The sequence below is a fragment of the Ursus americanus genome, chromosome 21, assembly GCF_024610735.1.
Source record: "Ursus americanus isolate L20-20 chromosome 21, mUrsAme1.1.p, whole genome shotgun sequence".
Classification (NCBI taxonomy): Eukaryota; Metazoa; Chordata; class Mammalia; order Carnivora; family Ursidae; genus Ursus; species Ursus americanus.
In genome coordinates this window covers 17,679,216-17,697,526 of record NC_142147.1, presented here as the reverse complement: position 1 = coordinate 17,697,526, position 18,311 = coordinate 17,679,216, and positions in this window count along the sequence as shown.

Here is an 18,311-nt window from a genome sequence, read left to right as displayed (position 1 = left end):
GTAACTAGCAGTAATATTCCAACTAAACCAAGATGAAATCATTACCTTTTTCCTTAGTTCTTGCTTATCAGACTCATCTCTAATGTACTTCTCAATGAAGCGCCATAGATTAGAGACATACAGATATGTCTAGCAGAAAAATTACTCTTTTTCAGGAATATAAAATCTATATCTTCCAATCTTGGCACTCAAAAGGATAATCTTTATATGGTGGTTTTTGTGGGCAGGAGAGGATGCCTCGCATACTAGTTGCCTAAATTTTACCTCAAAATTTACTTGCCCAGGAAGGGAGAATGAAAGTGTTAATCTCTTGGCAATTTACTTCACCCCCACGCTAGCATTTTGTGCTTTAAAAGTCCCTTTAAGGTTTTGTAATATGGAGCCAAGTAAACACCATGTTCAAGGATACTTTTAAGAGTACCCTGCATTTACATAAACTTCTGAGGAACACACACACACACGCACACACGCACACACACCTTCACTTAAGCACTTTTATTTTAGCAATAGAGTTGTTAGGACTTCCTCAACCTAGAGAAGGTAATGGGATTCCCAGCCTTTTTCAGGATTTAAGTATCTGATGCTCAGCTCTTTAAAGAAGACATTTTCTTAACTTTATCAGTGACTATTTTTATCTCAGCATTGTTTTCTCTTGCAGCAACACTGACATATGTCCTACATATACATGTGTGGCTATTTTTCAAATAAAATGTTTATTCAGTCCACAGGCATTTTAATGTGACTGTAAGTTTTTCTTGGGTTCTAACCACTAGTCATTTTCCATTCTTGAAACTTATGCCTGCATGATGTTTCTCTGCCTAATGGAAGACAGCTGTTGAGTGGGAACCAAGTGAGACAAAATTACCTCCCTCTGCCTACCTCACAACTCAAAGTTCCTGTCTGGGGAACTGATGCATCCATGGGTGACTGGACACCACATGCAATCAATTCAACTTCAACCCTGTCCACTATTCGAGCAAATCAAATTACAAAAACGTCTCTTAAAGATCCATGTATGTATACCATAGAGTATTAAGAGGATATTCCTTACAAAAATCTTTTATGAATATGGTTATTATAAGATTAAGAATAGTTTATAATAGGATGATTAAAATATTCTAGAAATTATACACAAGTATTAACCTTGCTGCATAGAATTGTGATTTCTGAAATATAAACTTGACAGTGGAAATGCTTTGGAAAAATGTGTGGGTAAGTGTTTGTGTGTATATAAAATAAAAGAAAACTTTTATCCACTGGCATCACCAGTGAAATCAGGATGCTTAGAAAGAGACAAATGTGTTTTTTGGAGAGTTTCCTTAATCAGATGCTTAAAGTAAGAGAAGTCTCTGCATGAGACTTGGAAATCTCCTAGGAGCAGCCAGATTCCACACTGAGACTCCACAGAGTTCTGGGCTGTGCTGTGGTTTGGAGACGGAAAAGCGGGTGCTGGGAGCTAAGTAGCCAATTACTCTTTATAGCCACATAAGGACTGGAGGCAAGTAAGCCCTTCCAACAAGTTGTATTATGCCATCACTGGCTTTGCAGGGAATCTCACGAATGTATAACCTTCTGATTGCCTTTTTGATTGAAAGTTCCATCTGAGATCAGGACAGTACAACCAGTAATAAGATTTCTAAAAATCCCATCACTGGCACTGTTGGAAAGGCTGAGCATGACTGAAATCCCATCATTGTCAGTCAAAAAGATAAGGTAACAGTGGGCATCACTATAAAAGCTATATAAATGCACAATTTAAACATGAATATCAACATGGAGAAAGAATATATGTTTATATTTCTATTTATATACACACATAGACCTAATTAAGTTATGGGGATTAATTTTATATTTGTCATTTTTCATTCCACAATCCCACACTATCAAAATCCTGGAAGGGTGGCTTCTTGTTTTTCTGAATCCAACCTTGAATTGGAAAGAGATTGGATTGAAGGTAAACAGTATTACATGCAAGTTTTTATTTGAGAACAAAATAGCAGCTCATAATATCTGGGATTAGAATGAAATGAATCACATTGTGAAGCTAGACTGAGATGTTTTTATATTATTGTGTTTTTGTGGAGAAAATAATTGTAGAATGTGTTTTGAAGGTAATAGTTTTCAACGTATTTTTATTTTACTCAATTTCAGTACTATTTTATTTGCTAGACAGTTTCTTTGCAGAGTGACTCAGTTGGCCAAACAGTGTACATCGATTGTTGTCACTGTGGTTATGGCTCATCTGATGATTGTGGAAGACAGAAATTCTATCATTAAAGTAGAGATTTATTTTTATTATTTTCTTCTTAGTCAATACACATTTATGTAGTATATGATCTACTACTTTTCTTTTTTTTTGCTTGATTTTGTTTATATGATACACTCTTTATATTAAAGATACTCTCGTCCTAATATTTCTGACCCAATCCTGCCATGAGATTTAAATCCCCGACTTGATGGACTATCTTCAAGAAAAGAATTGTGTCTCCTACATGTATTGAGCATCAACCATCTCAGGAATAAGCTATATATTTGATACAACAAGATTAAAGGAGATGACATCTCCAAACTTATTCTTATTTATAAAGTGGAGCTAATGAATCTCATCTAATTGCTGAAATATTCTTTCTCTATGGTCTTGTCAATAGTATTTTGAGCTGAGGTTTAAACTTAGATTTGTCTGACATTAAAGTCCGTTAACTTTCAACTAAACAACAGTCTCTGTAATTTTAATGTAAAGCTTGTAATGATAAGAAATAGCAATCAAGCTATGTACAGCTGCTTCCTTTCATTGTGGACCATGTTTGGGGACACCGTGGTTTCCACATAGAAGCTCCATAGACTAATACTTGGAAATTAAACCTATGTAATTTTTTACCAGCTCCAAATTGACTATGGTGGTATGGATATGACTTTCATTTTGATTTCCCCCCTTGCTGTTCCTAGAGCTTTTTACCATTGCCTTTAGAAACCTCTGCTTACCCAACTGAAAAAAAGCTGTGACTAGTTTGCTTGAGGTATTAAAAATTAATTTTTAAAAATTTTAAAAGGTAGAGCCATGTTACAGAATATTTCGAAAATAAAGAAAAAAAATTACCCAATTGTAACTTTTTAGGTAGATATCCTGTTAATTTTTACATAGTTGTAATTAGAGTATACACTTTTATACCCTGAATTTTCATTCATATTATATACAATCATTTTATCATAATGCTTCATAAAATGAATGATACTGCTTCAAAAAAAAAAAAGTGTCTCTAAGTGGGAACACTCAAGAAGTCTTCATGGAGTTTTCAAAAAAAAAAAAATGGGAATGAAAGAATCAGTGGAACAGAAATCACACCTTTAAACATCCAAAACCAAGAGGGAGGAATTATAAAAAGATTACATTACAGATTTTGGACCTTCAGAATGGTCCTCATGGGACACTCTAGGTTTGCCTAAACCATAGTATGTTTTGTGGATGAGAAAAATGAGGCTCAGAGATGTCTTAAGGAATTTTTCAGGGTTAAATTACTAATTGAAGAATTAAGAGAGACAGAAATTGAACTCCAGTCTTCTAGTTCATTACCAGGATCGTGAAGTTGTGTTTTTGTGTATATGTACCACCCCCTCCACTTTACGTAAGCTTAATCTAGGTCACAAGGCTAATAGACATTTTCTGAAAGAATCAATGTCTGAAGCACTTTTCTTCCAGCTTGAGTTACCTGCCATCATCTGACACATATGCTGAGTGTTAGTATTGTCTCTCTCAGGTACCTTCATTAGTAGATAACAGTTATCTCTATCCGCAAATGATAGGAGGAGGATTGTTAGAAGGAATACCACAGGATGCTGTCTGAAGAGAAAACTGTAGAAAACAAAGCCTTCAATGAACCTAGAGACCAGATAACAAAAGAAAATGAGAGATCACTGAAGGTAAATTTTAATTCCTTCAGCTCTCCTCTGTACATGCGAAGATACCCAGGACCATCCTATGAGTCTTCATAAATATGAGCCAGATTTTAACAATTATATTCTAATTAAACACAAGAATTTAGGAGTCATTGGAATCATTCTCTCTTTCTAATATATGCATTCCTAACTAAAACTTCACATAATTTTTTTTTCTTAATTCAACCTCTAAATTTTGACAATTCTGTATTTGTGAAGTCTAATTGTTGCACAAGTGAATGGATTATATAGGCTCAAGGAAAGAGCTATAAATAACCATATTGCAAATAAACAAACAAAAACTTTCTAAATTTATTTTCTACAAAATATGTGGTATGATAGAATAATTGTCTTTCTAAGACATAGAGTGTAATTGGAGACATTATAGAAGCAAATAAATGATAAAACATTAAATTTGTCTCTGCTACAGAAAAGATAAATAGATAGTTTTATGAAAGGACAAAGAAGTCATATCTACCCCTGCCAAGGCACAGTATCCTGCGAGAGACTATGTTATAGTGAATCTTGGAGACAGCATACCAGTAGAGTGGGAGTATCAACAAGTAATGTCAAGCTAGGATCCTGGCACTTGACAATGAATTATGCTGCTGGTCTAGGAGATCTCTCAGCGGACTTTACTGTTAGTGGTTTTTATCATATGAATTCTCCATGTGACAAAACTTCCAATACCCTTACTTATTTCACAAATACTTGCTTAGGATTTCCCACAAATCTGGGTGCTGGGAATACGGCAGTCAACAGGACAGGGAAGTCTATTTCTTCAAAGGCCTGGTGAGACAGGAGAAATATAGATGAGTAGACATAAGGGAAAAAAAAGAGAAGATGATATGATAAAACACAAAATGGATGGAAAATTAAGTATTTTACATAGAGTGGACAGGGTGATGTTTCATTTGTCATGTGAAGTTGCCATGATAAGAGAAACCCACAGCAAGAGTCTTGGAAGAGTTTATGTTCATTGTTGTGCTGTACTGAACCAATGGACATATACAAGAAATGAAAATGAGGCACAGATACTACTGGATGATGGTGGAAGTGGCAAAGTATGATGTGGAAAGGTAGTCAGAGACCATGTCACACAAGTCCTTGTCACCCAGGGCAAGAAGCTCAGATTTACTTCATGTCAGAGAGGAGGTGATTGAAGGGATCTAAGAGCAAGGGGTGACATAACCTGGCCTATCCATTTAAAAAGATCACTCTGGTTCTCAAATGGAAATGGATTATAGGAGACAAGGATGAAAGCAGGAAACCTAGATAGGAGATTGCTGCAGTAGACCAAGTGAGAGGTTATTTTGGTTTTGGCTACTGAGGTGGAACAAATGGAAGAAACTGAATCCAGATATACTTTGGGTATAAAACTGGCAGTATTGGCAATTGCACTGGATATACAAGATGAAGGAAAATGGATTTAAGAGTGGCTTCTCAAGTTTTTGACTTGAGCAACTATGCAATTAGTGGAGCCATTTATAGGGATTGGGGTGACTGGGAGAGGGCCAGACATCCTGACTCCTCTAATGATCTACAACAGACGGGATTACAGAAACTAGAGTCACTTAGGGGCCACTGGGTGGCTCAGTCGGTTAAGCGTCTAACTTTGGTTCAGGTCTGGATTGGGATGGAGTTCTGCATCAGGCTCCCTGCTCAGCGGGGAGTCTGCTTCTCCCTCTCCTTCTGCCCCTCCCCCCTGCACATGCAAACATGTGTGCATGTGCACTCTCTCTCCCTCTCTCTCTGAAAAACAAACTAGAGTAACTTAGAATTTCCTAGATAACAGGTATAAAGGACTTTGAGAAAATGTTATTACATTTCGATTCTTCTATGTATCAATACCTGAAGCAATACAAGTCACAGTGACATGATTAGTTTCAGGAAGAAAAAGTCCAGCCAGACTGATTATTATTATTTTTTATTAGCTTTCTAGAAATGGGAAAAATAAAAAGGCTACATATTAGTGAGTTCATTCTTGGCTGGAGTAAGATGGATTTACTGATGTTTCTTAATTGAAATGAGGAGAGATAGTCTAAAATATTTACCTAAAATTATTTTAAAGTTGGGGAAATGGCATATGTAACTTTGTATATAAACATAGTATGTTATCCAGAAAGCATTCCTGAGCTATATCCTTTCTTTCTGGGCTGAATACTAATTCTCAAGGGAAGAACTGGTTTGGTCTTTCGTGGTTTAGCTATGGTGATATATATATATATATATATATATATATATATATATATATATATATATATGGAAAAAAATACACTCAAGTCTTGTTTTGTTTATTACCACTTACTGATAAAGGTCATCTGGTTGTCTGGAAGTTGAGGAGATTGACACTTAATAGATGTTGGGTGCATAGAATTGAAGTGGTATCAGTATAGAGGGAAACATACAAAGTATATTGTTATGCCCTTGTTATGTTATATGCCCTATACTAGATGCCATGGGGGCTGGTCAAAGATGATAAGATTCAGTCCCTTCCCTTGGGAATTTCCAGTCTTCTGTGGTACCATGACACTTTTTTTTTTTAAATCATATCATCATGTTTTGATGTATATGTTTTTGCACTTTCAAATTGCTATGAGAATACGGATTCAAAATAATTAATGTGTTGTGACTTTAGGAAAAGGTACAAAAATATTTACTGAACTATGCCATACAGAAAAGGTTATTTGGGTTACTCACTATGGTGAGAGATGGGACCAATAGGCAAATATAATATCACAAGTGAAAAGCAAGAGCCTCGAGAAGACAAGAGTGCATCTTAAAACTTGGCAGAGATAAACCAAGAAGTGAAAATTACAGACTTATGTATTTTACCTATAGAAGTATCAGTGGAATCTAATAGTATATTAATAAGTAATGCCCCTTAATTTAACATGGTTCATCCTAAGAATATAATTAAGTATTATTTGTCTATCAAAAACAAAACTGGGGTGCCTGGGTGGCTCAGTTGTTAAGCGTCTGCCTTCGGCTCAGGGCGTGATCCCAGGATCCTGGGATCGAGCCCCGCATCAGGCTCCCTGCTCAGCAGGAAGCCTGCTTCTTTCTCTCCCACTCCCCCTGCTTGTGTTCCCTCTCTCGCTGTCTCTTTCTCTCTCTCTGTCAAATAAATAAATAAAATCTTAAAAAAAACCCCAAAAAACAAAAAACAAAACTATCACTGAACATTTCAGCAGATGCATTAAAAAAGTCTGAGACAGTTCATGACCTGCTTAATATTTATAAAAACCCCAAAAATGGACAACCTTGTAATAAGCACAGATGGGAACTTCCTTAAGTTGATGAAGCATGATCTATCCAAATTCAATAGCAATTGAAATAGTTAACAGAGAATTTATAAGGTAAATTCCCTTAATATGGAGATAAGAAAAGAATGGCTATCTTCACTGCTTTGGTTCAGTATAATATTGGAAGTCTTGGCTATCACCATTACACAAGGAAAAGCATAAATAGAAACAAAAATTTAATATTTATGGGGGAAAAAGAAGAAAATGTGTCAATATTTGCAGATGGTATTGCCATAAACATAGAAAAATTATCAGAATAAGTAAACTGTTAATACTAACCAGAGAGTTTATCAGAATAGCTAAATCTAAAATAGAAGAATTTAAAATGTTCAACATGTCAATTATTCTAAAAATCAATCTATAACTACTATTCCATTGCAATCAAAATTAGAGTAGAATTTTGTGATCAAATTTTTTTCAAATCCAATTTTAGTATTTACTGAGCTCCATTCTTTAATATAAAATAATTGAAACAAGGCTAATTTATTCCTCACACTAACAGATAAGAAGGACTTGCAATCAACCTGTAAAAATAAAACAAGAAAACAAAAATAAAAAGCAATAAAAAAATCAACTATGGCATTCCTGTTGTAGGCGCAGAAGCATATTCAAGTACACTAGCCAATAATCAAACTTAGCATGACAAAAAATACAAATGTAGAAACAGTAAGCTATTACTATAGTAAGCTATTACTCTAAATTGATAAGGTCTAAAAAGGTGGAGGCAGCTAAATGTTGGTGAAAATATTAAAAGTGAGAAGCTTCATATACTGTATCTATCTTGTGATCCAGCCCTGACCTACCACAGTTAGTCAATATGCCCAGTGTTATTTGTTTTGTTTTGTTTTGTTTTAAGCAAGATGCTGGAGACACTATACTTATCTACACAAGGAGAATACATATTATTTATGACCATTTAATAAATACCAAGGGCTACTACAGGGCATTTAGAAGTCATAAAATAAATGCACATAAGCCAACATATATCTATTTTGAAAACAAAGTCAAGTGAAAAGACAAAAGACACAATTAACTTTGGGCAGAATAACATCTGTATTAACTGGAAACACAGCCACACAAATATACATTTCACAAAGGATATTATTGCATTATGTGAAGAGAAAGAATGGTTCAACTACTTTCACTTGAGGTTCACATAAGTAAATGAATACCTAAATAAAAATAGAACTTAAACAAGTAATATAAATGTGTTTAGGGAAAACAATAAGCAGTGTACAGCTTGAACTCAGTATCAGGCGGAGGAGAGGGAGCATTAGAAATAGGATGAGTGGTCATCTAGTTAGGAAACTTCATGCATGTTAAGGAGTCCAGACATACATGGAAATGCCCACCTATGCAGCTTGCTGTACAGAACAGGAATTCATATCATTTTAATAAGAATTCTGTCTAAAAGTCAGATTTTCAAATATATTTCACATTTAGTGAAATACCTAGACTATCCACCCCCCTCTTAGGAGTCACAATCCACATTCACAACTAAAGACTCTTAGAAATCCTACAGCAATGACAACTTCTTAATTTGTCTATCCTGGGATTTCTCAAATGTAATTATGTTTTTGTTTTGTTTTACTCAAACACCAACTTCATCTTTGCAGATACATCTATGTGGTGAAATAGAATATGAACATTTCTAATGGAATCAATAGAAAAACAGGATTTTTAAAAAGTGAAAGGATATGGTCAAATCTAATTTAATCCCTTTCTGCTTGATAGAGACATATTAAGGCTACCATCTTTTATTTATTGAACATCTACACTGCACAGAGCTCTGTGATAAGTGTAATTAGGAATAAAACAGTAGAATAAATCATAGACCTTATTCACACAGAGCTAATTGAAGAGAGAAATTTAACACATGGAGATAATTAGGTGATGTGACCTACTATATAGGACAGCATCCAAGGAAGTGATAAAATGTGGGGAAGCTGTCAAGTCAATTGACATTTGGGAAAGAAAAAGCACAAGGAAGGTCATAATGGCTACAGAAAATCATGTGCAAGAAGTTCAACTTGTTTGTTAGGCTTCCTTCCCTATTTAGGAGAGAGGGATTGTAAATCAATTACCTTCCATATGGGTTATTTTAATAGTCTACTGGATAGTTTCTTGATCTCTAACCTTCTCTCTCCTCAATCTTTAAAAATTTCTATTATCAAATAAGTTTCCTAAAATATCACATTTACCCATTTTTCTGCCATTAATTTAAATGGCTCCCTAATGATTCTTTTTTTTTTTTTTTTTGGAGTGGGATCTGCAAACATATTTGCAGAACTTATTATGCACCACATGCCAGTAAAACAGAGTCCCTGAAAAAAGAAACTTCCAGGCTGATGGAGAAGACTATAGTGAAAAAAAAGAGGACTTCATTATATTAAAGGATGACCTCCATTCCTACAAAATCCACTCAACTTCCTCACTTAAGATCTTCTCCCTTTGCTTTGCAGGAAACAATTCTCCCTCTTAATCATGTTTGCTGAAAATAGTCAGGAATGCTCTTCCCACTAGCACTCAACTACACACATTACATTTATCTTCCAGTAGTGGGTATGTGATTGCAAGATCAGATATGAACAACCAGTAGTTAGGCAGAAGTTCTGATAAAGATGAAAAGGGTACAGGGTGCATTATTTTATAAATAAAGAAATTAGTCCTCAAAAGTTCAAATGTTGGAAATGAAAAATATTTAAACTAGTTCAACATCTACATTGTCTTTAGATGAAAACAGTTGTGGGGGGAGGTCTAACCTAATTTTACCTCTGTCATATTTATTGAACAAAGACATGATTGAGTACTTTGAGGTAAAAAGGACTCACATGGGACAGTTTTTAGATTGTTTGCCCTTAAGCATTCAATGGTCTTTCCTGGGCTCGTTATCATCCTCTGTAAAATGAAGAAAGCTACAGTACACCAGCTGTTTTTCAATAGCACTCCACAGAACACTGCCTAGTTGCTGTTAATGGAGGGGATGAAGAGAAAGGTCCATGAGCAGTGTCACAGACTCCCCACCATCACTAGACCCATCACTTGTTTTTAATCCTCCAAAAATTGTATGTGTTGAGGTTTCAAATAAACTACACTTGAAACTTTTTTTTTTTTTGGCTGAAAAATCCTCATGAACAGTTTTGTTCAACATTTCTCAAATTTCCCTTCTTGTATTTAATTTATTTATTTTTAAAGATTTTATTTTTAAGTAATCTCTACACCCAACGTGGGGCTCAAACTCATGGTTCTGAGATCAAGAGTCTCATGCTCCATTGAATAAGCCAGCCAGGCACCCTCCACCCTTTTTATGGTTTATAAGCTGATGTGTTTCATTTAAAAAGCTGCACATTTAAATATGACCAATAGAGTTGGATGAGTTAAGATGGCAGAGGAGTAGGGGTCCCCTTTCTCAGCTGGTCCCCTGAGTCGAGCTGGACATGTACCAGACCATTCTGAAAACCCACGAAATCAGCCTGAGATGCAGGAAGATACATCTGGATCTCTACAAATGAACATCTCCAGCACTGAGTATTGAGGTACGAAGCGGGGAGCCATGAATCCTCACACAGATATGGGAAGAGAAATGGAAGGGGGAGGAGCCGCTGCATTCGGGTGGTGGGAAGCGGTAGCCACCTGCACTGGGGAGCGGGCGGACTCGCAGACCGGCACCCACGAGAGAGCAGACTGAGACCGTGAGCCTGAGAACTTGCATGCGACCAGACTGAAAACCAGCGCTCCGGAATGCGTGCGAACCATACTGAAACAGAGAGCTTGGGAGTGCGCATGGGAACCGGGGGCAGCTGGCGGTGTTAGAAACACAAAGGACAGAGACATGCAAGCCCTGGAAGTGTGGGCTGGGACACCAGCTGTGGGGTGCACAACCCGGGACGCTGCAGGGTTGCAGCACCAACAGAAACAGAGTTAAAGAGACCAAGAGAGCTCAGTGGAGAGCAGACTGCGATCTCTCTGTTCTGAGACAGAGGCTAGGATATGGCCTCTGCAGCTCTGACTCTCAGAAGAGCCACAGAAAACCACCAGGGAAAGCTGCCAGAGGCCAAAAGCCTGGAAATACCAGCTCATATTGTGCCAATCCCCATCCCCCCTCACAGGGGACAGGGAGACTCTACCCAAACAGGGTTGCCTGAATATCAGTGTGGCAGACCCCTCCCACAGAAGGCAGGCTGAAAAATCAAGAAGCCAACATCCCTAAGGTCCCTATAAAACAAGTGCACACTGCCTGGGTCCTGGTCAATAATTTGGGCTCTGGGCAACCCCACAACCTCTCCTCATCAGAATGATGAGAAGGAGAAATCCTCCTCCCCCCCCAGCAAAGAAAAGATAATGAGTCTGTGGCCTCTGCCACAGAACTGATGGATATGGATATAACCAAATTATCAGAAATGGAGTTCAGAGTAACAATGGTCAAGATGATGTTTAGACTTGAAAAAATATTAACAAAAATATTAACGAGAATATAGAATCTCTAAGGGTGGAAATGAGAACGAATCTGGCAGAAATTAAAAATGCTATGAATCAAATCCAGTCAAAACTAAATGCTTTGACTGCCAGGGTAAATGAGGCAGAAGAACAGATTAGTGAACTGGAGGATGGGATGGTAGAAGAGAAAGTTAAAATGGAAACTTGGCTGAAAAAAATCCAATCTCAAGAATGTAGATTACGGGAGATTACTGACTCAATGAAATGTTCCAATGTCAGAATCATCGGCATCCCCGAGGGGGTAGAGAAAGAGAGAGGTCTAGAAGAGATATTTGAACAAATTGTAGCTGAAAACTTCCCTAATCTAGCAAAGGAAACAAGCATTTGTGTCCAAGAGGCAGAGAGGACCCCTCCCAAATTCAAACATGACAAACCTACATCACATCATGTCATAGTGCAATTCGCAAATATTAGATCTAAAGATACAGTATTGAAAGTGGCCAGGGCAAAGAAATTTCTCACGTACAGAGGCAAAAATATCAGAATTACGTCATATCTGTCTACACAGACCTGGAATGAGAGGAAGGGTTGGCAGGGTATTTTTAAAGTTCTATCCGAGAAAAACATGCAGCCAAGGATCCTTTATTCAGCAAGGCTGTCATTCAGAATTGATGGAGAGATAAGGACCTTCCAGGACCGCCAGACACTGACCGAATTTGTAACCACGAAACCAGCCTTACAGGAGATATAAAGGGGGGTTCTATAAAAATAAAAAGGCCCCAAGAGCGATACAGAACAGAAAGTCACAATCTATAGAAAGAAAGACTTTACAGGCAACATGACATCATTAAAATCATATCTCTCAATAACCACTCTCAATGTGAATGGCCTAAATGCTCCCATAAAGTGCCACAGCGTTGTAGCTTTGGATAAAAAGACATGACCCATCCATTTGCTGTCTACAAGAGACTCATCTTGAAACTAAAGATACATCCCGGGGCGCCTGGGTGGCACAGCAGTTAAGCGTCTGCCTTCGGCTCAGGGCATGATCCCGGTGTTGTGGGATTGAGCCCCACATCAGGTTCTTTCGCTATAAGCCTGCTTCTTCCTCTCCCACTCCCCCTGCTTGTGTTCCCTCTCTCGCTGGCTGTCTCTATCTCTGTCAAATAAATAAATAAAATCTTTAAAAAAAAAAAAAAAAAAGAAACTAAAGATACATCCAGACTGAAATTGAAGGGATGGAAAACCATTTTTCATGCCAATGGACCTCAAAAGAAAGCTGGGGTAGCAATTCTCATATCAGACAGATTAGATTTTAAACCAAAGACTGTAGTTAGAGATACAGAAGGACACTATATTATTCTTAAAGGATGTATCCAACAAGTGGATATGACAATTATAAATATATATGCTCCCAACAGGGGAGCAGCAAGATACACAAGCCAACTCTTAACCAGAATAAAGAGACACATAGATAAAAATACGTTAATAGTAGGGGACCTCAACACTCCACTATCAGCAACAGACAGATCACCTAAACAGAAAATCAACAAAGAAATAAGAGCTTTAAATGACATACTAGACCAGATGGACCTCATAAGTATATATAGAACACTACACCCCAGAACAACAGAATACTCATTCTTTTCGAATGCACATGGAACTTTCTCCAGAATAGACCATATACTGGGTCACAACACAGGTCTCAACCAATACCAAAAGACTGAAATTATTCCCTGCATATTCTCAGACCACAATGCTTTGAAATTGGAACTCAATCACAAGGAAATTTGGAAGAAACTCAAACACTTGGAAACTAAGAACCATCCTGCTCAAGAATTGGGTAAACCAGGAAATTAAAAATCAATTTAAACAATTTATGGAGACCAATGAGAATGAAAACACAACAGTCCAAAACCTATGGGACACTGCAAAGGCGGTCCTGAGGGGAAAATACATAGCCATCCAAGCCTCACTGAAAAGAATAGAAAAATCTAAAATGCAGTTTTTATATTCTCACCTCAAGAAGCTAGAGCTGTAACAGAAGAACAGGCCTTACCCATGCCCAAGAAAGCAGTTGATCAAGATTAGTGCAGAGATCAATGAATTAGAAACCAGGAGATCAGTAGAGCAGATCAACAGAACTAGGAGCTGGTTCTTTGAAAGAATAAATAAGATCGATAAGCCACTGGCCAGACTTATTCAAAAGAATAGAGAAAGGACCCAAATTAATAAAATCATGAATGAAAAGGGAGAGGTCACAACCAACACCAATGAAATAGGAAGGATCATTAGAAACTTTTATCAACAGCTTTATGGCAATAAATTAAACAACCTGGAAGAAATGAATGCCTTCCTGGAAACCTATAAACGACCAAGACTGAAACAGGAAGAAATTGATTTTTTTAAACAGACTGATTAGTTGTGAAGAGATTAAAGCAGTGATCAAAAACCTCCCCCCCAAAAAAAGAGTCCAGGGCCTGACGGATTCCCCGGGGAATTCTACCAAACATTCATAGAAGAAGTAATACCTATTCTCCTGAAGCTGTTTCAAAAAATGGAAAGAGAAGGAAAACTACCAAAGTCATTCTATGAGGCCAGTATTACCTTGATCCCCAATCCAGGCAAAGACCCCAACAAAAAGGAGAATTACAGACCGATATCCCTGATGAATATGGACACCAAAATTCTCAACAAGATCCTAGATAATAGGATCCAATAGTACATTAAAAGGATTATCCATAATGACCAAGTGGGATTCATCCCTGGGATGCAAACGTGGTTCAACATTCGCAAATCGATCAGTGTGATAGATCGTATCAACAAGAAAAGGTTCAAGAACTATATGATCCTCTCAATAGATGCAGAAAAAGCATTTGACAAAATACAGCATCCTTTCCTGATTAAAACTCTTCAGAGTGTAGGGATAGAGGGTACATTCCTCAATTTCATACAAACCATCTATGAAAAGCCTACAGCAAATATCATTCTCAATGGGTAAAAGCTGGAAGCCTTTCCCTTAAGATCAGGAACATGACAAGGATGCCCACTCTCACCATCATTATTCAACATAGTACTAGAAGTCCTTGCAACAGTAATCAGACAACAAAAAGGGATAAAAGGTATCCAAATTGGCAAAGAAGAAGTCAAACTGTCTCTCTTCGCAGATGACATGATACTCTATATGGAAAACCCAAAAGACTCTACCCCCAAACTACTAGAAGTTATACAGCAATTCAGTAATGTGGCGGGATACAAAATCAATGCTCAGAAATCAGTTGCATTTCTATACACGAACAATGAGACTGAAGAAAGAGAAATTAGGGAATTCATTCCATTTACAATAGCACCAAAAATCATACATTATCTCGGAATTACCTTAACCAGAGATGTAAAGGATCTATATTCTAGAAACTACAAATCACTCTTAAAAGACATTGAAGAAGACACAAAAAGATGGAAAAATATTCCATGCTTATGGATCGGAAGAATTAACATAGTTAAAATGTCTATGCTACCCAATGCAATCTACACTTTCAATGCCATCCCAATCATGACATTTCTCAAAGAATTGGAACAAACGGCCCTTAAATTTGTGTGGAACCAGAAAAGGCCCCTAATCGCCAAGGAATTGTTGAAAAGGAAAAACAAAGCTGGGGGCATCACGTTGCCAGATTTCAAGCTATACTACAAAGCTGTGATCACAAAGACAGCATGGTACTGGCACAAAACCAGACACATAGACCAATGGAACAGAATAGAAAACCCAGAAATGGACCCTCGGCTCTTTGGGCAACTAATCTTTGACAAAGCAGGAAAAAAAACGCCCAGTGGAAAAAAGACAGTCTCTTCAATAAATGGTGCTGGGACAATTGCACAGCTCCATGGAAAAGAATGAAACTTGACCATTCTCTCACACCATACACAAAGATAAACTCCAAATGGATGAAAGACCTCGATGTGAGACAGGAATCCATCAAAATCCTAGGGGAGAACATAGGCAGCAACCTCTTTGACATTGGCCACAGCAACTTTTTTCATGACACATCTCCAAAGGCAAGAGAAACAAAAGAAAAAATGAATTTGTGGGACTTCATCAAGATAAAAAGCTCTGCACAGCCAAGGAAACAGTCAAAAAAACTAAGAGGCAGCCCACAGAATGGGAGAAGATATTTGCAAATGACACTACAGATAAAAGACTGGTATCCAAGATCTACAAAGAACTTCTCAAACTCAATACACAAGAAACAAATAAATCAAAAAATGGGCAGAAGATATGAACAGACACTTTTCCAATGAAGACATACAAATGGCTAACAGACACATGAAAAAATGTTCAAATTCATTAGCCATCAGGGAAATTCAAATCAAAACCACACTAAGATACCACCTTACGCCAGTTAGAATGGCAAAAATTGACAAGGCAGGAAACAAAAAATGTTGGACAGGATGTGCAGAAAGGGGATCCCTCCTACATTGTTGGTGGGAATGCAAGTTGGTATAGCCACTTTGGAGAACAGTGTGGAGGTCCCTTAAAAAGTTAAAAATTGAGCTACCCTATGATCCAGCAATTGCACTACTGGGTATTTACCCCAAAGATACAGACGTAGTGAAGAGAAGGGCCATATGCACCCCAATGTTCATAGAAGCATTGTCCACAATAAATCGTGGAAGGGGCCGAGATGCCCTTCAACAGATGACTGGATTAAGAAGATGTGGTCCATATATACAACGGAATATTACTCAGCCATCAGAAAGAACAATTACACAACATTTGCAGCAACATGGATGGGACTGGAGGAGATTATGCTAAGTGAAATAAGTCAAGCAGAGAAAGACAATTATCACATGGTTTCACTCATTTATGGAACATAAGAAATAGGAAGATCGGTAGGAGAAGGAAGGGAAGAATAAAGGGGGGGAGGTAAACAGAAGGGGGAATGAACCATGAGAGACTGTGGACTCTGGGAAACAAACTGAGGGCTTCCGAGGGGAGGGGGGTGGGGGAATGGGATAGGCTGGTGATGGGTATTAAGGAGGGCACATATTGCATGGTGCACTGGGTGTTATATGTAAGTAATGAATCATGGAACTTTACATCAAAAACTAGGGATGTACTGTATGGTGACCAACATAATAAAAACTTATTATTGAAAAAAATAAATAAATATGGCCAATATAACTTCATGACAAAAAAAAAGGTAGAAAAGTCACTTGAAGTTTTCTAAATAGGATCAATACCAGAATACTTACTTCTGTGTAAAAAGAACACAGAAGTTTTGATCTGTAACATTTTGTCTACAATTTCAGAGAGATCATTTATATAGAGGGATGCAGGTACTGCTAAATTGTCTTGGCCACCATATGACTGACTTGAAAATCTGCAAGAAATAAAATACAATCCTATCAATGTTTGCAGTAGGAAGAGGTGTTTCCATGTCCCTATACTGACTACCTTCCAGAATGTTCCTGAGAGGTCTATGTTGAATAGATGGAGCAGTAGTCTTTTAGAGTCTGTAATTCATATAAGTCAGGCTTATCAATTCTGGGAATTTAGAAGGTAAAAACTAATTTTGCCAGCTTTTTAACTCATGATGTTTTTATAATTACACTGCAAAATGATCACTCCTATCCAATGCTGATAGTGCAGAAAATTGGCACATGTCCAGCACCAAGATTCTCAATCAGTAATTATAAACACTCTTACAAAGGTGCTTATGGGACAGTGATGACGAGGTCTTCAAGATTGTTTCCTAGGGCACCTGGGTGGCTCAGTCAGTTAGGTGTCTGCCTTTGGCTTGGGTCATGATCCCAGGGTCCTCGGACTGAGTCCCACATCGGGCTCTCTGCTCAGCGGGGAGTCTGTTTCTTCCTCTCTCTCCCTTTGTGCTCTCTCTCAAATAAATAAATAAAATCTTGGGGAAAAAAAGATTATTTCCTAAAAGAATTAGGTGCTCCATATATAGAAAGGTATAACTAAATATAATCATTAAACCAATTTCCCACATTGTGTCCACCTACTTATCACTATACTCAAACTATGTTAAAGCCTTCTGATCAATTGGGGGAGAATGCGGTAAGTGGTACAAAGTTAAGGAATTTGAAATTGTTTCTTCTAACCACCCAGCTTACTTATAACCACAAATGTTTGCTCCATGGCCATACTAAAAAACAAAGGGACTTCTCGTCACCCACACTGAAAAAACTAATAAAGAACAACCATAACTTTCTCTGATCCCACTCTAAAATGGTCCCATGCCCACTTTTTTCTGATTATTTCCTTTGTGACCTCGTTTGTTGACTAACTTACTCATTACCCAACGTTCTCTGATGTCACACTTTGACAACTGCATTCTATTCTTCTCCCTATTCTGAAATTGAGCAACTAAGAATGATGTTAAAAACCCCAAAGCTAACCATAGAAATGAACCCACTAACATTCTTAGTACTGACTGGACAATGAGCATAAAGTTATTAGAACTTGGAGAGGTGAAGTTTTGTTCATAGGATGGGAGACAGGAACTATGGCAAAGAAAAGTGTTTGTTCCTAAGAGTCTATCAATAGATGAATGGTAAGAAAGATATACTATATATATATATATATATATATATATATATATGTATATGTGTGTGTAT